General features: G+C 42.8%; 14 non-coding genes across 14 annotated transcripts; all 14 read left to right on the forward strand.

Moving 5' to 3' along the window:
• Positions 1-2,089: 2,089 nt before the first annotated feature.
• On the forward strand, positions 2,090-2,160 carry trnag-gcc. The gene has a single exon. It is a non-coding gene; the product is annotated as a tRNA-Gly (tRNA).
• A 1,250-nt stretch (positions 2,161-3,410) lies between these two features.
• On the forward strand, positions 3,411-3,481 carry trnag-gcc. Its single transcript has one exon. It is a non-coding gene; the product is annotated as a tRNA-Gly (tRNA).
• Positions 3,482-3,983: 502 nt separating this feature from the next.
• On the forward strand, positions 3,984-4,054 carry trnag-gcc. The gene has a single exon. It is a non-coding gene; the product is annotated as a tRNA-Gly (tRNA).
• A 1,243-nt stretch (positions 4,055-5,297) lies between these two features.
• On the forward strand, positions 5,298-5,368 carry trnag-gcc. The gene has a single exon. It is a non-coding gene; the product is annotated as a tRNA-Gly (tRNA).
• A 501-nt stretch (positions 5,369-5,869) lies between these two features.
• Positions 5,870-5,940, forward strand: trnag-gcc. Its single transcript has one exon. It is a non-coding gene; the product is annotated as a tRNA-Gly (tRNA).
• A 1,245-nt stretch (positions 5,941-7,185) lies between these two features.
• Positions 7,186-7,256, forward strand: trnag-gcc. The gene has a single exon. It is a non-coding gene; the product is annotated as a tRNA-Gly (tRNA).
• A 502-nt stretch (positions 7,257-7,758) lies between these two features.
• trnag-gcc lies at positions 7,759-7,829 on the forward strand. Its single transcript has one exon. It is a non-coding gene; the product is annotated as a tRNA-Gly (tRNA).
• Positions 7,830-8,669: 840 nt separating this feature from the next.
• trnag-gcc lies at positions 8,670-8,740 on the forward strand. Its single transcript has one exon. It is a non-coding gene; the product is annotated as a tRNA-Gly (tRNA).
• A 1,249-nt stretch (positions 8,741-9,989) lies between these two features.
• On the forward strand, positions 9,990-10,060 carry trnag-gcc. Its single transcript has one exon. It is a non-coding gene; the product is annotated as a tRNA-Gly (tRNA).
• A 501-nt stretch (positions 10,061-10,561) lies between these two features.
• Positions 10,562-10,632, forward strand: trnag-gcc. The gene has a single exon. It is a non-coding gene; the product is annotated as a tRNA-Gly (tRNA).
• Positions 10,633-11,882: 1,250 nt separating this feature from the next.
• trnag-gcc lies at positions 11,883-11,953 on the forward strand. The gene has a single exon. It is a non-coding gene; the product is annotated as a tRNA-Gly (tRNA).
• Positions 11,954-12,455: 502 nt separating this feature from the next.
• On the forward strand, positions 12,456-12,526 carry trnag-gcc. The gene has a single exon. It is a non-coding gene; the product is annotated as a tRNA-Gly (tRNA).
• Positions 12,527-13,082: 556 nt separating this feature from the next.
• On the forward strand, positions 13,083-13,153 carry trnag-gcc. The gene has a single exon. It is a non-coding gene; the product is annotated as a tRNA-Gly (tRNA).
• A 1,217-nt stretch (positions 13,154-14,370) lies between these two features.
• On the forward strand, positions 14,371-14,440 carry trnag-gcc. The gene has a single exon. It is a non-coding gene; the product is annotated as a tRNA-Gly (tRNA).
• The last annotated feature ends 5,604 nt before the right edge of the window (positions 14,441-20,044 follow it).

The following is a 20,044-nucleotide window of genomic DNA, read 5'->3' on the forward strand; positions in this document are numbered from 1 at the left end:
GTAGCCACAATCAAATATTGCACCCTTGAGCAAAAAAAAATCATAACCACAAACATCTCTGTTGATTTATTTCACACAATGACCAAACAGATGCGTTTATGTTGGAATCTGTATCGTTCTAAACTCGTTATAAAGTTGATTACTGCTAGCAAAACCTATATCAGCTGGGTGTGAACGTGATTTTCTGCCATGAGTGATACTGCTATCAAGAGGAGAAATTGTCTGAGGACAAAACTACTTTTTTCTGCTCTGCTTCTAGACATCAATGGCCCTCCAGTAGAGCAGTTTAACAAACAAACAACAACAAACAAACAGTTTGTGCTCTTTTGGCTGAAAGATGGCCATCGGCTGTCAGCTGCAACCAAGAGAGGAAGGCAAACACAGACAAAACTAGACAGACCACTAAGACCCCCCCCCCAAAAAAAAACAACAACAAAAAAACAAGACTTGATTCGAGCACTGCTAAGAATGTAACCTAACCATCACACCCGTAAGTGCATCCTCCTTAAACTTATAACAAAGTTACTAGAGTCTGGATTCATATCTCTGTCAGACATGATGTATACTAAGTACGTGAACTGACCATCACACCTGTAAGTGGGTCCTCTTCAAAGTTACAACAAAACCAAGGTGCTTTATGAAACAACATGCAAACACAATCTTAAAAGATTTGCAACGATGTATTTAAAAGCATAACACAATGATTTGCACATGTTTTAAACCCAGATTTTATTTACAACAGAACATGGAAAACAGGTCAAAGGTTTAAAGCTGACCAATGAAGTGTAATGTTTTTGTTTTCCAGTCCCTTATTTTTACCCACGCAAATGCATGTGAGAGAGGCTAGATTGAGATGGTTTGGTCATGTGCAGAGAAGGGACACAGGGTATATCAGTAGGAGAATGCTGAGACTGAAGCTGCAGGGCAGGAGGAAAAGCAGAAGGCAAAGGAGGAGGTTTATGTATGTGGTGAGGAAAGACATGCAGGTGGTTGATTTGAGAATAAAGTATACTAAGAACCAGTGCTCAAATTGGAGTTGGGCTGAGGTTATGTTACATAAGCATGTTTATTTAAACAGTTGTCATGTCTCTTTAAAATGCAAACACCCCACCATCTAAAAACTGCCATACAAGTAATATCATGTACTGCTTGTTTGGTGCTGCTACGTGAAGCCAGCTATAAAATTGAGAGGAATAAACCAACTTTTTTGAGGAGTAATTTTCATTTTCTGCCTTTCTACTATATTTATTTACTCCATGTTAGGGGTTTTGTATTTTACATAAATTACTCGTTTTCCATTATTAATAGGCCCGGTTATGCGGGGGTGCTCAGATGAAAGCAACTCTCATTTGAAGCTAGTAGCCTATATTTGTGGAAAGAATTTGGCAAAAATTCAGTACATTTTTGAGTTTGCACTCGGGAGAGCTAAAGGTTTCTATTTTTTTAACTTGTCTGTGCAGCGTTGAGCAAAAATCACAAACAGAAACATTTCTATTGATTTATTTCACACAATTACCAATCAGATGTGTTTATGTTGGAATCCGTATCGCTCTAAACTCTGATGTTCGTCCAGTTCTGCAGCATGAAGCTGATTACTGCTAGCAAAAACTACCTGGCCACATCAGCTTGCTGTTCATCTAGTTCTGGTTGATTTAAGCATGACAGGTGGGAATACCTACCACTATACTTATGAGTATTTCTCTTAATTGATTCCAGAAGGTTTTAAAAAAGTTTCCACACTAATAGGTTTTTTTTTGGAGATGCATATTTTTTTCAAAATCTTTTACCTTTCATCAAAAATTTAAAACATATTAATAAACAATTTTTTTTATAATAATCACACATTTGTTCTGTCATTATTTCAACGTCTTCAGTATTATTGTACAATGTTGAGAACAATACAAGTTAAGAAAACCCATTCAATAAGAAGGTGTGTCCAAACATTTGACTGCTACTATAATTCTTAGCCACATTTGAATATGAATAATTTACATACATTTACAGGAACACTAAAATTACCCAAGCAAATTACATTTGTCTATTTTAAAAAAGTATAACAGGGTGAATTTGAGGTGGCCCTTATTCGTAAGCATTGGTGGTTCAGTGGTAGAATTCTCGCCTGCCACGCGGGAGGCCCGGGTTCGATTCCGGGCCAATGCAAAGTAACTTTAGCTACAGTCTTGATTTAAATCTCTCTCAGACTTAATCTATGTCAAGAAGATAAGATGACCAATGGGGTTTTGTGTGGCCTCAAAATATGAGACCTGCTAAACTTCCTGTGACCGAAAATCATAGTCAACCGATTGTATACCCATCCCACAACGTGGTAGTTGCAATTAAATATTGCATCCTTAGTGATTTCAGTAACCACGTGGCGCAACAGTGCCACAATGTATCAGTGTCCGCGATAACTTCCGAAGCGTTGAAGGTTCAATGGGAGAATTTTCACGTGGAGGGCCAAAGTTCTATAGTAGACCAGAATAGAGAACTACTAGAGTCCCACTCTACCATTGAATAATAAGGTGTGCCCAAACTTTCGGCTAGTATTGCGAGTCTTAGCCTTGCGAGAGGCCCGAGTCCGATTTGAAAGAGGCAGATGAAGAGGACAGGGTGGGCTAAAGACAGATGATTCGCTGTAGCAACGCCTAAAGGGATCAGCCACAAAAAGAAGAAGTAGAAGGTAGGCCCAGTTTCATTCCAACCGCTGCTGTTTCACTCGTTTTGATTACAAAATCATCATTCTGTACTTTTATGTGAGAGGCATTGGTTCTTCAGTGGTAGAATGGCTGGTTTTCATATGGAAGGTCCAAGTTCGATTCAAGTTTTACTACAGTCTGGATTCAAATCACTGTCCGAATGCTTTAGGAAACAACATACAAACATGATTTCAAAAGATTTCAAAAGAAAATCAATGCGTTTCAACTAAATACTAATTAAAGGGTCTAAATACAAGTGTTATGAACGATCGCTTTCCGGCTCAAAGGACAAAAATGTAAGGAAGGATCGCTATCTGGCACGAAGGACCAAAATGTAAGGAAGTTTGGCTATCTGGCTCGAAGTATTAAATGTAAGGAAGGTTTTTCGGTGTACGCTGTTCAGGAGATTGTACTTGACCCAGCATGCCAATAAAAATCATACTTACAGGATTCAGAACACTTAAACTTCACTGGGTTTAGGATTTGATGGTGTGTGGTGTGATTCTTGCAGTCATCTGCCAGCTGCTGTTCTATAGGTTGCACGATGTCGTATGATGGCTGCTGCTCATTGTTCTGAATCTCACTCTAGTGGTAAAGCATGGAAATACAACTGAACAGGAACGCTTTCCTACAAGAAGTGATATTTTTGTTATTTTTCAGGAACTATGTGTTGCAACAGTGCCACAATGAATGTGTGGTAGAGCCTTTTCATGAGCATTGGTGGTTCAGTGGTAGAATTCTCGCCTGCCACGCGGGAGGCCCGGGTTCGATTCCCGGCCAATGCAAAGTAACTTTTGCTACAGTCTGGATTTGAAGCCCTCTCAGACATAATGTATACTTAGAACATAAGCTAACCATCAGGTTTGTGTGGCCTCACAGTATGAGTCTCTGGCTCGAAGGACCAAAATGTAAGGAAGTTTGGCTATCTGGCTCGAAGAATTAAATGTAAGGAAGGTTATCTGGTGTACGCTGATCAGGAGATTGTTCTTGACCCAGCATGTCAATAAAAACATACTTACAGGATTCAGAACACTTAAACATCACTGGTTTTAGGATTTGATGGTGTGGGGTGTGATTCTCGCTGTCATTTGCCAGCTGCTGTTCGATAGGTTGCACGATGTCATATGACTGCTGCTGCTCATTGTTCTGAATCTCACTCTAGTGGTGAAGTGTGGAAATACAACTGACCTGGAATGCTTTCCTACAAAAAGTGATATTTTTGTTTTTTTTCCGAAACTATGTGTTGCAACAGCGCCACAATGAATTTGAGGTGGCCCTTATTCGTAAGCATTGGTGGTTCAGTGGTAGAATTCTCGCCTGCCACGCGGGAGGCCCGGGTTCGATTCCCGGCCAATGCAAAGTAACTTTAGCTACAGTCTTGATTTAAATCCCTCTCAGACTTAATCTATGCAACGAAGGTAAGATGACCAATGGGGTTTGTGTGGCCTTAAAGTATGAGACCTGCTAAACTTCCTGTGACCGAAAATCATAGTCAACCGATTGTATACCCATCCCACAACGTGGTAGCTGCAATTAAATATTGCATCCTTAGTGATTTCAGTAACCACGTGGTGCAACAGTGCAACAATATCTCAGTGTCCGCGATAACTTCCGAAGCGTTGAAGGTTCAATGGGAGAATTTCCACGTGGAAGGCCAAAGTTCTATAGTAGACCAGAATAGAGAACTACTAGAGTCCCACTCTCCCATTGAATAATAAGGTGTGCCCAAACTTTCGGCTAGTATTGCAGTCTTAGCCTTGCGAGGCCGAGTCCGATTTGAAAGAGGCAGATGAAGAGGACAGGGTGGGCTAAAGACAGATGATTCGCTGTAGCAACGCCTAAAGGGATCAGCCACAAAAAGAAGAAGTAGAAGGTAGGCCCAGTTTCATTCCAACCTCTGCTGTTTCACTCGTCTTGATTACAAAATCATCATTCTGTACTTTTATGTGAGAGGCATTGGTTCTTCAGTGGTAGAATGGCTGGTTTTCATATGGAAGGTCCAAGTTCGATTCAAGTTTTACTACAGTCTGGATTCAAATCACTGTCCGAATGCTTTAGGAAACAACATACAAACATGATTTCAAAAGATTTCAAAAGAAAATCAATGCGTTTCAACTAAATACTAATTAAAGGGTCTAAATACAAGTGTTATGAACGATCGCTTTCCGGCTCAAAGGACAAAAATGTAAGGAAGGATCGCTATCTGGCACGAAGGACCAAAATGTAAGGAAGTTTGGCTATCTGGCTCAAGTATTAAATGTAAGGAAGGTTTTTCGTGTACGCTGTTCAGGAGATTGTACTTGACCCAGCATGCCAATAAAAATCATACTTACAGGATTCAGAACACTTAAACTTCACTGGGTTTAGGATTTGATGGTGTGTGGTGTGATTCTTGCAGTCATCTGCCAGCTGCTGTTCTATAGGTTGCACGATGTCGTATGATGGCTGCTGCTCATTGTTCTGAATCTCACTCTAGTGGTAAAGCATGGAAATACAACTGAACAGGAACGCTTTCCTACAAGAAGTGATATTTTTGTTATTTTTCAGGAACTATGTGTTGCAACAGTGCCACAATGAATGTGTGGTGGAGCCTTTTCATGAGCATTGGTGGTTCAGTGGTAGAATTCTCGCCTGCCACGCGGGAGGCCCGGGTTCGATTCCCGGCCAATGCAAAGTAACTTTTGCTACAGTCTGGATTTGAAGCCCTCTCAGACATAATGTATACTTAGAACATAAGCTAACCATCAGGTTTGTGTGGCCTCACAGTATGAGTCTCTGGCTCGAAGGACCAAAATGTAAGGAAGTTTGGCTATCTGGCTCAAGAATTAAATGTAAGAAAGGTTATCTGGTGTACGCTGATCAGGAGATTGTTCTTGACCCAGCATGTCAATAAAAACATACTTACAGGATTCAGAACACTTAAACATCACTGGTTTTAGGATTTGATGGTGTGTGGTGTTATTCTCGCTGTCATTTGCCAGCTGCTGTTCGATAGGTTGCACGATGTCATATGACTGCTGCTGCTCATTGTTCTGAATCTCACTCTAGTGGTGAAGTGTGGAAATACAACTGACCTGGAATGCTTTCCTACAAAAAGTGATATTTTTGTTATTTTTCAGGAACTATGTGTTGCAACAGCGCCACAATGAATTTGAGGTGGCCCTTATTCGTAAGCATTGGTGGTTCAGTGGTAGAATTCTCGCCTGCCACGCGGGAGGCCCGGGTTCGATTCCCGGCCAATGCAAAGTAACTTTAGCTACAGTCTTGATTTAAATCCCTCTCAGACTTAATCTATGCAACGAAGGTAAGATGACCAATGGGGTTTGTGTGGCCTCAAAATATGAGACCTGCTAAACTTCCTGTGACCGAAAATCATAGTCAACCGATTGTATACCCATCCCACAACGTGGTAGTTGCAATTAAATATTGCATCCTTAGTGATTTCAGTAACCACGTGGCGCAACAGTGCCACAATGTATCAGTGTCCGCGATAACTTCCGAAGCGTTGAAGGTTCAATGGGAGAATTTTCACGTGGAGGGCCAAAGTTCTATAGTAGACCAGAATAGAGAACTACTAGAGTCCCACTCTACCATTGAATAATAAGGTGTGCCCAAACTTTCGGCTAGTATTGCAGTCTTAGCCTTGCGAGGCCGAGTCCGATTTGAAAGAGGCAGATGAAGAGGACAGGGTGGGCTAAAGACAGATGATTCGATGTAGCAACGCCTAAAGGGATCAGCCACAAAAAGAAGAAGTAGAAGGTAGGCCCAGTTTCATTCCAACCGCTGCTGTTTCACTCGTTTTGATTACAAAATCATCATTCTGTACTTTTATGTGAGAGGCATTGGTTCTTCAGTGGTAGAATGGCTGGTTTTCATATGGAAGGTCCAAGTTCGATTCAAGTTTTACTACAGTCTGGATTCAAATCACTGTCCGAATGCTTTAGGAAACAACATACAAACATGATTTCAAAAGATTTCGAAAGAAAATCAATGCGTTTCAACTAAATACTAATTAAAGGGTCTAAATACAAGTGTTATGAACGATCGCTTTCCGGCTCAAAGGACAAAAATGTAAGGAAGGATCGCTATCTGGCACGAAGGACCAAAATGTAAGGAAGTTTGGCTATCTGGCTCGAAGTATTAAATGTAAGGAAGGTTTTTCTGTGTACACTGTTCAGGAGATTGTACTTGACCCAGCATGCCAATAAAAATCGTACTTACAGGATTCAGAACACTTAAACTTCACTGGGTTTAGGATTTGATGGTGTGTGGTGTGATTCTTGCAGTCATCTGCCAGCTGCTGTTCTATAGGTTGCACGATGTCGTATGATGGCTGCTGCTCATTGTTCTGAATCTCACTCTAGTGGTAAAGCATGGAAATACAACTGAACAGGAACGCTTTCCTACAAGAAGTGATATTTTTGTTATTTTTCAGGAACTATGTGTTGCAACAGTGCCACAATGAATGTGTGGTGGAGCCTTTTCATGAGCATTGGTGGTTCAGTGGTAGAATTCTCGCCTGCCACGCGGGAGGCCCGGGTTCGATTCCCGGCCAATGCAAAGTAACTTTTGCTACAGTCTGGATTTGAAGCCCTCTCAGACATAATGTATACTTAGAACATAAGCTAACCATCAGGTTTGTGTGGCCTCACAGTATGAGTCTCTGGCTCGAAGGACCAAAATGTAAGGAAGTTTGGCTATCTGGTTTGAAGAATTATATGTAAGGAAGGTTATCTGGTGTACGCTGATCAGGAGATTGTTCTTGACCCAGCATGTCAATAAAAACATACTTACAGGATTCAGAACACTTAAACATCACTGGTTTTAGGATTTGATGGTGTGGGGTGTGATTCTCGCTGTCATTTGCCAGCTGCTGTTCGATAGGTTGCACGATGTCATATGACTGCTGCTGCTCATTGTTCTGAATCTCACTCTAGTGGTGAAGTGTGGAAATACAACTGACCTGGAATGCTTTCCTACAAAAAGTGATATTTTTGTTATTTTTCCGGAACTATGTGTTGCAACAGCGCCACAATGAATTTGAGGTGGCCCTTATTCGTAAGCATTGGTGGTTCAGTGGTAGAATTCTCGCCTGCCACGCGGGAGGCCCGGGTTCGATTCCCGGCCAATGCAAAGTAACTTTTGCTACAGTCTGGATTTGAAGCCCTCTCAGACATAATGTATACTTAGAACATAAGCTAACCATCAGGTTTGTGTGGCCTCACAGTATGAGTCTCTGGCTCGAAGGACCAAAATGTAAGGAAGTTTGGCTATCTGGCTCGAAGAATTAAATGTAAGAAAGGTTATCTGGTGTACGCTGATCAGGAGATTGTTCTTGACCCAGCATGTCAATAAAAACATACTTACAGGATTCAGAACACTTAAACATCACTGGTTTTAGGATTTGATGGTGTGTGGTGTTATTCTCGCTGTCATTTGCCAGCTGCTGTTCGATAGGTTGCACGATGTCATATGACTGCTGCTGCTCATTGTTCTGAATCTCACTCTAGTGGTGAAGTGTGGAAATACAACTGACCTGGAATGCTTTCCTACAAAAAGTGATATTTTTGTTATTTTTCCGAACTATGTGTTGCAACAGTGCCACAATGTATCAGTGTCCGCGATAACTTCCAAGCGTTGAAGGTTCAATGGGAGAATTTCACGTGGAGGCCAAAGTTCTATAGTAGACCAGAATAGAGAACTACTAGAGTCCCACTCTACCATTGAATAATAAGGTGTGCCCAAACTTTCGGCTAGTATTGCGAGTCTTAGCCTTGCGAGAGGCCGGAGTCCGATTTGAAAGAGGCAGATGAAGAGGACAGGGTGGGCTAAAGACAGATGATTCGCTGTAGCAACGCCTAAAGGGATCAGCCACAAAAAGAAGAAGTAGAAGGTAGGCCCAGTTTCATTCCAACCTCTGCTGTTTCACTCGTCTTGATTACAAAATCATCATTCTGTACTTTTATGTGAGAGGCATTGGTTCTTCAGTGGTAGAATTCTCGCCTGCCACGCGGGAGGCCCGGGTTCGATTCCCGGCCAATGCAAAGTAACTTTAGCTACAGTCTTGATTTAAATCCCTCTCAGACTTAATCTATGCAACGAAGGTAAGATGACCAATGGGGTTTGTGTGGCCTTAAAGTATGAGACCTGCTAAACTTCCTGTGACCGAAAATCATAGTCAACCGATTGTATACCCATCCCACAACGTGGTAGCTGCAATTAAATATTGCATCCTTAGTGATTTCAGTAACCACGTGGTGCAACAGTGCCACAATGTATCAGTGTCCGCGGTAACTTCCGAAGCGTTGAAGGTTCAATGGGAGAATTTCCACGTGGAAGGCCAAAGTTCTATAGTAGACCAGAATAGAGAACTACTAGAGTCCCACTCTCCCATTGAATAATAAGGTGTGCCCAAACTTTCGGCTAGTATTGCGAGTCTTAGCCTTGCGAGAGGCCGGAGTCCGATTTGAAAGAGGCAGATGAAGAGGACAGGGTGGGCTAAAGACAGATGATTCGATGTAGCAACGCCTAAAGGGATCAGCCACAAAAAGAAGAAGTAGAAGGTAGGCCCAGTTTCATTCCAACCGCTGCTGTTTCACTCGTCTTGATTACAAAATCATCATTCTGTACTTTTATGTGAGAGGCATTGGTTCTTCAGTGGTAGAATGGCTGGTTTTCATATGGAAGGTCCAAGTTCGATTCAAGTTTTACTACAGTCTGGATTCAAATCACTGTCCGAATGCTTTAGGAAACAACATACAAACATGATTTCAAAAGATTTCAAAAGAAAATCAATGCGTTTCAACTAAATACTAATTAAAGGGTCTAAATACAAGTGTTATGAACGATCGCTTTCCGGCTCAAAGGACAAAAATGTAAGGAAGGATCGCTATCTGGCACGAAGGACCAAAATGTAAGGAAGTTTGGCTATCTGGCTCGAAGTATTAAATGTAAGGAAGGTTTTTCGGTGTACGCTGTTCAGGAGATTGTACTTGACCCAGCATGCCAATAAAAATCATACTTACAGGATTCAGAACACTTAAACTTCACTGGGTTTAGGATTTGATGGTGTGTGGTGTGATTCTTGCAGTCATCTGCCAGCTGCTGTTCTATAGGTTGCACGATGTCGTATGATGGCTGCTGCTCATTGTTCTGAATCTCACTCTAGTGGTAAAGCATGGAAATACAACTGAACAGGAACGCTTTCCTACAAGAAGTGATATTTTTGTTATTTTTCAGGAACTATGTGTTGCAACAGTGCCACAATGAATGTGTGGTGGAGCCTTTTCATGAGCATTGGTGGTTCAGTGGTAGAATTCTCGCCTGCCACGCGGGAGGCCCGGGTTCGATTCCCGGCCAATGCAAAGTAACTTTGCTACAGTCTGGATTTGAAGCCCTCTCAGACATAATGTATACTTAGAACATAAGCTAACCATCAGGTTTGTGTGGCCTCACAGTATGAGTCTCTGGCTCGAAGGACCAAAATGTAAGGAAGTTTGGCTATCTGGCTCGAAGAATTAAATGTAAGAAAGGTTATCTGGTGTACGCTGATCAGGAGATTGTTCTTGACCCAGCATGTCAATAAAAACATACTTACAGGATTCAGAACACTTAAACATCACTGGTTTTAGGATTTGATGGTGTGTGGTGTTATTCTCGCTGTCATTTGCCAGCTGCTGTTCGATAGGTTGCACGATGTCATATGACTGCTGCTGCTCATTGTTCTGAATCTCACTCTAGTGGTGAAGTGTGGAAATACAACTGACCTGGAATGCTTTCCTACAAAAAGTGATATTTTTGTTATTTTTCCGGAACTATGTGTTGCAACAGCGCCACAATGAATTTGAGGTGGCCCTTACTCGTAAGCATTGGTGGTTCAGTGGTAGAATTCTCGCCTGCCACGCGGGAGGCCCGGGTTCGATTCCCGGCCAATGCAAAGTAACTTTAGCTACAGTCTTGATTTAAATCCCTCTCAGACTTAATCTATGCAACGAAGGTAAGATGACCAATGGGGTTTGTGTGGCCTCAAAATATGAGACCTGCTAAACTTCCTGTGACCGAAAATCATAGTCAACCGATTGTATACCCATCCCACAACGTGGTAGTTGCAATTAAATATTGCATCCTTAGTGATTTCAGTAACCACGTGGCGCAACAGTGCCACAATGTATCAGTGTCCGCGATAACTTCCGAAGCGTTGAAGGTTCAATGGGAGAATTTCCACGTGGAAGGCCAAAGTTCTATAGTAGACCAGAATAGAGAACTACTAGAGTCCCACTCTACCATTGAATAATAAGGTGTGCCCAAACTTTCGGCTAGTATTGCGAGTCTTAGCCTTGCGAGAGGCCCGAGTCCGATTTGAAAGAGGCAGATGAAGAGGACAGGGTGGGCTAAAGACAGATGATTCGATGTAGCAACGCCTAAAGGGATCAGCCACAAAAAGAAGAAGTAGAAGGTAGGCCCAGTTTCATTCCAACCGCTGCTGTTTCACTCGTTTTGATTACAAAATCATCATTCTGTACTTTTATGTGAGAGGCATTGGTTCTTCAGTGGTAGAATGGCTGGTTTTCATATGGAAGGTCCAAGTTCGATTCAAGTTTTACTACAGTCTGGATTCAAATCACTGTCCGAATGCTTTAGGAAACAACATACAAACATGATTTCAAAAGATTTCGAAAGAAAATCAATGCGTTTCAACTAAATACTAATTAAAGGGTCTAAATACAAGTGTTATGAACGATCGCTTTCCGGCTCAAAGGACAAAAATGTAAGGAAGGATCGCTATCTGGCACGAAGGACCAAAATGTAAGGAAGTTTGGCTATCTGGCTCGAAGTATTAAATGTAAGGAAGGTTTTTCGGTGTACGCTGTTCAGGAGATTGTACTTGACCCAGCATGCCAATAAAAATCGTACTTACAGGATTCAGAACACTTAAACTTCACTGGGTTTAGGATTTGATGGTGTGTGGTGTGATTCTTGCAGTCATCTGCCAGCTGCTGTTCTATAGGTTGCACGATGTCGTATGATGGCTGCTGCTCATTGTTCTGAATCTCACTCTAGTGGTAAAGCATGGAAATACAACTGAACAGGAACGCGTTCCTACAAGAAGTGATATTTTTGTTATTTTTTCAGGAACTATGTGTTGCAACAGTGCCACAATGAATGTGTGGTAGAGCCTTTTCATGAGCATTGGTGGTTCAGTGGTAGAATTCTCGCCTGCCACGCGGGAGGCCCGGGTTCGATTCCCGGCCAATGCAAAGTAACTTTTGCTACAGTCTGGATTTGAAGCCCTCTCAGACATAATGTATACTTAGAACATAAGCTAACCATCAGGTTTGTGTGGCCTCACAGTATGAGTCTCTGGCTCGAAGGACCAAAATGTAAGGAAGTTTGGCTATCTGGCTCGAAGAATTAAATGTAAGAAAGGTTATCTGGTGTACGCTGATCAGGAGATTGTTCTTGACCCAGCATGTCAATAAAAACATACTTACAGGATTCAGAACACTTAAACATCACTGGTTTTAGGATTTGATGGTGTGTGGTGTGATTCTTGCAGTCATCTGCCAGCTGCTGTTCTATAGGTTGCACGATGTCGTATGACGGCTGCTGCTCATTGTTCTGAATCTCACTCTAGTGGTAAAGCATGGAAATACAACTGAACAGGAACGCTTTCCTACAAGAAGTGATATTTTTGTTATTTTTCAGGAACTATGTGTTGCAACAGCGCCACAATGAATGTGTGTTGGAGCCTTTTCATGAGCATTGGTGGTTCAGTGGTAGAATTCTCGCCTGCCACGCGGGAGGCCCGGGTTCGATTCCCGGCCAATGCAAAGTAACTTTTGCTACAGTCTGGATTCAAATCACTGTCCGAATGCTTTAGGAAACAACATACAAACATGATTTCAAAAGATTTCAAAAGAAAATCAATGCGTTTCAACTAAATACTAATTAAAGGGTCTAAATACAAGTGTTATGAACGATCGCTTTCCGGCTCAAAGGACAAAAATGTAAGGAAGTTTGGCTATCTGGCTCGAAGAATTAAATGTAAGGAAGGTTACCTGGTGTACGCTGATCAGGAGATTGTTCTTGACCCAACATGTCAATAAAAACATACTTACAGGATTCAGAACACTTAAACATCACTGGTATTAGAATTTGATGGTGTGGGGTGTGATTCTCGCTGTCATCTGCCAGCTGCTGTTCTATAGGTTGCACGATGTCGTATGATGGCTGCTGCTCATTGTTCTGAATCTCACTCTAGTGGTGAAGTGTGGAAATACAACTGAACAGGAACGCTTTCCTACAAGAAGTGATATTTTTGTTATTTTTCAGGAACTATGTGTTGCAACAGTGCCACAATGAATGTGTGGTGGAGCCTTTTCATGAGCATTGGTGGTTCAGTGGTAGAATTCTCGCCTGCCACGCGGGAGGCCCGGGTTCGATTCCCGGCCAATGCAAAGTAACTTTAGCTACAGTCTGATTCAAATCACTGTCCGAATGCTTTAGGAAACAACATACAAACATGATTTCAAAAGATTTCAAAGAAAATCAATGCGTTTCAACTAAATACTAATTAAAGGGTCTAAATACAAGTGTTATGAACGATCGCTTTCCGGCTCAAAGGACAAAAATGTAAGGAAGTTTGGCTATCTGGCTCAAGAATTAAATGTAAGAAGGTTACCTGGTGTACGCTGATCAGGAGATTGTTCTTGACCCAACATGTCAATAAAAACATACTTACAGGATTCAGAACACTTAAACATCACTGGTATTAGAATTTGATGGTGTGGTGTGATTCTTGCAGTCATCTGCCAGCTGCTGTTCTATAGGTTGCACGATGTCGTATGATGGCTGCTGCTCATTGTTCTGAATCTCACTCTAGTGGTGAAGTGTGGAAATACAACTGACCTGGAATGCTTTCCTACAAAAAGTGATATTTTTGTTTTTTTTCCGGAACTATGTGTTGCAACAGTGCCACAATGTCTCAGTGTCCGCGATAACTTCCGAAGCGTTGAAGGTTCAATGGGAGAATTTCCACGTGGAAGGCCAAAGTTCTATAGTAGACCAGAATAGAGAACTACTAGAGTCCCACTCTCCCATTGAATAATAAGGTGTGCCCAAACTTTCGGCTAGTATTGCGAGTCTTAGCCTTGCGAGAGGCCCGAGTCCGATTTGAAAGAGGCAGATGAAGAGGACAGGGTGGGCTAAAGACAGATGATTCGCTGTAGCAACGCCTAAAGGGATCAGCCACAAAAAGAAGAAGTAGAAGGTAGGCCCAGTTTCATTCCAACCTCTGCTGTTTCACTCGTCTTGATTACAAAATCATCATTCTGTACTTTTATGTGAGAGGCATTGGTTCTTCAGTGGTAGAATTCTCGCCTGCCACGCTGGAGGCCCGGGTTCGATTCGGCCAATGCAAAGTAACTTTTGCTACAGTCTGGATTTGAAGCCCTCTCAGACATAATGTATACTTAGAACATAAGCTAACCATCAGGTTTGTGTGGCCTCAAAGTATGAGACCTGCTAAACTTCCTGTGACCGAAAATCATAGTCAACCGATTGTATACCCATCCCACAACGTGGTAGCTGCAATTAAATATTGCATCCTTAGTGATTTCAGTAACCACGTGGCGCAACAGTGCCACAATGAATGTGTGGTAGAGCCTTTTCATGAGCATTGGTGGTTCAGTGGTAGAATTCTCGCCTGCCACGCTGGAGGCCCGGGTTCGATTCCCGCCAATGCAAAGTAACTTTTGCTACAGTCTGGATTCAAATCACTGTCCGAATGCTTTAGGAAACAACATACAAACATGATTTCAAAAGATTTCAAAGAAAATCAATGCGTTTCAACTAAATACTAATTAAAGGGTCTAAATACAAGTGTTATGAACGATCGCTTTCCGCTCAAAGGACAAAAATGTAAGGAAGGTTTTTCGTGTACGCTGTTCAGGAGATTGTACTTGACCCAGCATGCCAATAAAAATCGTACTTACAGGATTCAGAACACTTAAACTTCACTGGGTTTAGGATTTGATGGTGTGGTGTGATTCTTGCAGTCATCTGCCAGCTGCTGTTCTATAGGTTGCACGATGTCATATGACTGCTGCTGCTCATTGTTCTGAATCTCACTCTAGTGGTAAAGCATGGAAATACAACTGAACAGGAACGCTTCCTACAAGAAGTGATATTTTGTTATTTTTCCGAACTATGTGTTGCAACAGCGCCACAATGAATTTGAGGTGGCCCTTACTCGTAAGCATTGGTGGTTCAGTGGTAGAATGGCTGGTTTTCATATGGAAGGTCCAAGTTCGATTCAAGTTTTACTACAGTCTGGATTTGAAGCCCTCTCAGACATAATGTATACTTAGAACATAAGCTAACCATCAGGTTTGTGTGGCCTCACAGTATGAGTCTCTGGCTCAAGGACCAAAATGTAAGGAAGGATCGCTATCTGGCACGAAGGACCAAAATGTAAGGAAGGATCGCTATCTGGCACGAAGGACCAAAATGTAAGGAAGGTTATCTGGTGTACGCTGATCAGGAGATTGTTCTTGACCCAACATGTCAATAAAAACATACTTACAGGATTCAGAACACTTAAACTTCACTGGGTTTAGGATTTGATGGTGTGGTGTGATTCTTGCAGTCATCTGCCAGCTGCTGTTCTATAGGTTGCACGATGTCGTATGATGGCTGCTGCTCATTGTTCTGAATCTCACTCTAGTGGTAAAGCATGGAAATACAACTGACCTGGAATGCTTTCCTACAAAAGTGATATTTTGTTATTTTTCCGGAACTATGTGTTGCAACAGTGCCACAATGAATGTGTGGTGAGCCTTTTCATGAGCATTGGTGGTTCAGTGGTAGAATGGCTGGTTTTCATATGGAAGGTCCAAGTTCGATTCAAGTTTTACTACAGTCTGGATTTGAAGCCCTCTCAGACATAATGTATACTTAGAACATAAGCTAACCATCAGGTTTGTGTGGCCTCAAAGTCCCTCACCACATCCATGAACCTCCTTCTTGGCCTTCCTCTTTTCCTCCTACCTGGTGGCTCCATCCTCAGCATTCTTCTACCAATATAATTCATGTCCCTCCTCTGCACATGTCCAAACCATCTCAATCTCGCCTCCCTCACCTTGTCACCAAAACATCCTACATGCGCTGTCCCTCTAATAAACTCATTTCTAATCTTATCCATCCTCGTCACTCCCAACGAAAACCTCAACATCTTCAGCTCTGCTACCTCCAGCTCCACCTCCTGTCTTTTACTCAATGCCACTGTCTCTAATCCATACAACATCGCAGGTCTCACCACAGTCCTATAAACTTTCCCTTTCATTTTGCAGATACCCTACTATCACAAATCACTCCTGTCACTCTTCTCCACCCACTCCACCCTGCCTGCACTCTTTTCTTCACTTCTCTAACACACTCTCCATTACTTTGCACTGTTGACCCCAGGTACCTGAATTCCTCCACCTTCTGAAGCTCTTCTCCTGCAACCGCACCACTCCACTGCCCTCCCTCTCATTCACACACATGTATTCTGTCTTACTCCTTCTGAGTTTCATTCCCCTTCTCTCCAGCGCATATCTCCACCTCTCCAGGCTCTTCTCAACCTGCTCCCTACTCTCACAACAAATCACAATATCATCCGCAAACATCATAGTCCAGGGAGACTCCTGTCTGACCTCGTCCGTCAACCTGTCCATCACCACTGCAAACAGGAAAGGGCTCAGGGCCGATCCTTGATGCAGTCCAACCTTCACCCTAAACCAGTCTGTCGTACCCACTGCACACTTCACTGCTGTCACACTGTCCACATACATGTCCTGCACCACCCTCACATACTTCTCTGACACACCTGACTTCCTCATACAATACCACAACTCCTCTCTTGGCACCCTGTCGTAGGCTTTCTCTAAATCCACAAATACACAATGCAATTCCTTCTGTCCTTCTCTATACTTCTCCATCAACATTCTCAAAGCAAATAAGGCATCTGTGGTGCTCTTCCTCGGCATGAAACCATACTGTTGCTCACAGATGGTCACCTCTTCTCTCAACCTGGCTTCCACTACTCTTTCCCATAACTTCATGGTGTGACTGATCAACTTAATTCCCCTGTAGTTACTGCAGGTCTGCACATCTCCTTTATGCTTAAAGATCGGTACCAGCACACTCTTCTCCATTCCTCAGGCATCTTCTCACCTTCCAAAATCCTGTTAAACAATCTGGTCAAAACCCACTGCCATCTCTCCTAAACATCTCCACGCTTCTACCGGTATGTCATCTGGTCCAACCGACTTTCCACTCTTCATCCTCTTAATCGCTGCTCTCACTTCCTCCTTACTAATCCTATCTACATCCTGCTTCACCAACTCCACATCATCCAACCTTCTCTCTCTGATTTTCCTCATTCATCAGCTGCTCAAAATACTCCCTCCACCTTCTCAACACACTCTCCTCACTAGTCAACACATTTCCTCTCCATCCTTTACTGCTCTAACTTGCAGTACATCCTTTCCAGCTCGGTCCCTCTGCCTGGCCAATCTGTATAAATCCTTTTCTCCTTCCTTAGTGTCCAACCTCTCATACAGCTCCTCATATGCCTTTTCCTTGGCTTTCGCCACATCCTCTTAACCTGCTGCCGCATCTCCTTGTACTCCTGCCTACTTTTCTCATCACTCTGTCTATCCCACTTCTGTTTTGCCAACCTCTTTCTCCTTATGCTCTCCTGCACTTCCTCATTCCACCACCACGTCTCCTTGTCTTCCTTTCTATTTCCAGATGTCACACCAAGTACTTTTCTAGCTGCCTCCTCATCACTCCTGCAGTAGTTGCCCAATCATCCAACACCTCCTTAACACCACTGAGCCTCTCTGACCTCTTCCCTGAACCTCACACTACACTCTTCCTCCTTCAGTTTCCACCATCTTATTCTTCTTTCAGTCCTCACTCTCCTCCTCTTCTTCTTCACCTCCAAAACCATCCTACAGACCACCATCCGATGCTGTCTAGCTACACTGTCCCCTGCCAACACCTTACAGTCTCCAATCTCCTTCAGGTTGCATCTCCTGCATAGCACATAGTCCACCTGTGTGCACCTTCCTCCACTCTTATCGTCACCCTATGATCCTCCTTCTTCTTAAAATAAGTGTTCACCACTGCCATTTCCATCCTTTTAGCAAAATCTACCACCATCTGCCCTTCCACATTCCTCTCCTTAAAACCATACCTACCCATCACCTCCTCATCACCTCTGTTCCCTTCACCTACATGCCCATTAAAATCTGCCCCAATCACCAACCGTTCTTTCCTAGGTACACCATCTACCACTTCATCTAATTCACTCCAGAATCTTTCCTTCTCCTCCATCTCACAGCCAACTTGTGGAGCATAGGCACTGATGACATTTATCATCATCCTTCAACTTCCACCTTCACGATCATCACCCTATCAGAAACTCTCTTCACCTCCACTACACTCTTACTGTACTCTTCCTTCAGAATCACCCCTACACCATTTCTCTTTCCATCCACACCATGATAAAACAGTTTAAATCCACCTCCAATGTTCCTGGCCTTACTCCCTTTCCACTTGGTCTCCTGAACACACAGCATATCTACCTTTCTCCTCTCCATCATATCAGCTATCTCTCTCCCTTTCCCCGTCATAGTACCAACATTTAAAGTACCAACCCTAACCTCCACTCTCCTACACTGCTCCTTTCCTGCCGCCTCTGTAGACGCCTTCCTCCTCTCCTTCTCCTCCTTCGGCCAACAGTAGCCCAATTTCCACCGGTACCCTGTCGGCTAACGATACCTGTGGCGGTCGTTGTTAACCCGGGCCTCGACCGATCCGGTATGAAATTCTCATTTGTGATCCGCATATTTGATTTGGCACATGTTTTACGCTGGATGCCCTTCCTAACGCAACCCTCCCCATTTACCCGGGCTTGGGACCGGCACTAAGAATGCACTGGCTTGTGCCTCCCTAATGGCTGGGTTAGACAAATACAAATACAAATAGACAAAGACAAATACACAAAACACAAATTACAAAATAGCCCCACCAGTAATCTTGTTGTATATTGCACACTGTAGTGTGTAAGAGATGTATGTGAACAGTAACAACAAAACAAAAATGTAAAGAGGGATAGCAGCAAGCCAGAAAAGAAGTGCAAAAACGGCATGTAAACAGTTTATAGTAATGAAGTGATGTAATTTGAGTGGTACTAAAGACATGGATGTGTAAAGTGAGTTTAAGTGTGTTTTGATTCCGGGTTGTACAGATCAGTCACACATTTGTTTGTGTGTGTGTGTGTGTGTGTGTGTGTGTGTGTGTTTGTGTGTATTTGTGTGTATTTGTGTGTTTGTGTGAGTTCAGTTTGTGTGTGAGTTCAGTTCAGTTCTGAAGCCTGATAGCTTGGGGGAAGAAACTGTTACAAAGTCTGGATGTGACAGCCCGAATGCTTCGGAACTGCTACCCTCTGGGCTTCTAGTAGTTCCTAGAATAGCAAAGTCCACTAAAGGTGGTAGAGCATTTTCACATTTAGCTCCTAAACTCTGGAATAGTCTTCCTGACAGTGTTCGGGGCTCAGACACACTCACCCAGTTTAAGTGTAGATTAAAAACATATTTTTAGCAAAGCCTACACATAACATACATCCCACATCATAACCTTGTGCTCCAGAACATCTGATCACATGCACATTATCAACTTGTGCTGTTAATAGCTACGGTAATTGCTCCCCACTGCTTCCCTTTCTCTCCCCATCCCGAGGCTTCCTGAGGTTTGGCCAGCTCCAGTCACGTCCCACCTCATGAAGATTATGGACTTTAAAGAAGTAGATGCCAAACTCGCAAACATCCTGAACCATCTAGAGACGTACCAGTGCCAATTGCATCCCACTGCATGTGTCGAGTTTGACATTGGACCTCCTGGAGTGTTTAAAGGCTCTGGCATGGAGAAGCTGATGCTGGATCTGTGATGATCACAAATGTTGAGCTCAGTAGCTAACCCTAACCCTAACCCTACTTTTATACCAAAGACTGTAGAAAGAACATTTACTTATAATCTTATACTCCAGTGCTCATGTTAGGTCTCTCTCTCCAGTGTTCTGTATTGTTGAAAGATTTATGATCAAACTCTTGATGTCACCCAAATGAGGATGGGTTCCCCTTTTGAGTCTGGTTCCTCTCAAGGTTTCTTCCTCATAACATCTAAGGGAGTTTTTCCTTGCCACAGTCGCCATGGCTTGCTCATCAGGGATAAATGCACACCATTCACCTTGACTGTTGATTTCTGTAAAGCTGCTTTGAGACAATGTCTGTTGTGGAAAG

Source organism: Silurus meridionalis, chromosome 9 (genome assembly GCF_014805685.1).
Source record: "Silurus meridionalis isolate SWU-2019-XX chromosome 9, ASM1480568v1, whole genome shotgun sequence".
NCBI lineage: Eukaryota > Metazoa > Chordata > Actinopteri > Siluriformes > Siluridae > Silurus > Silurus meridionalis.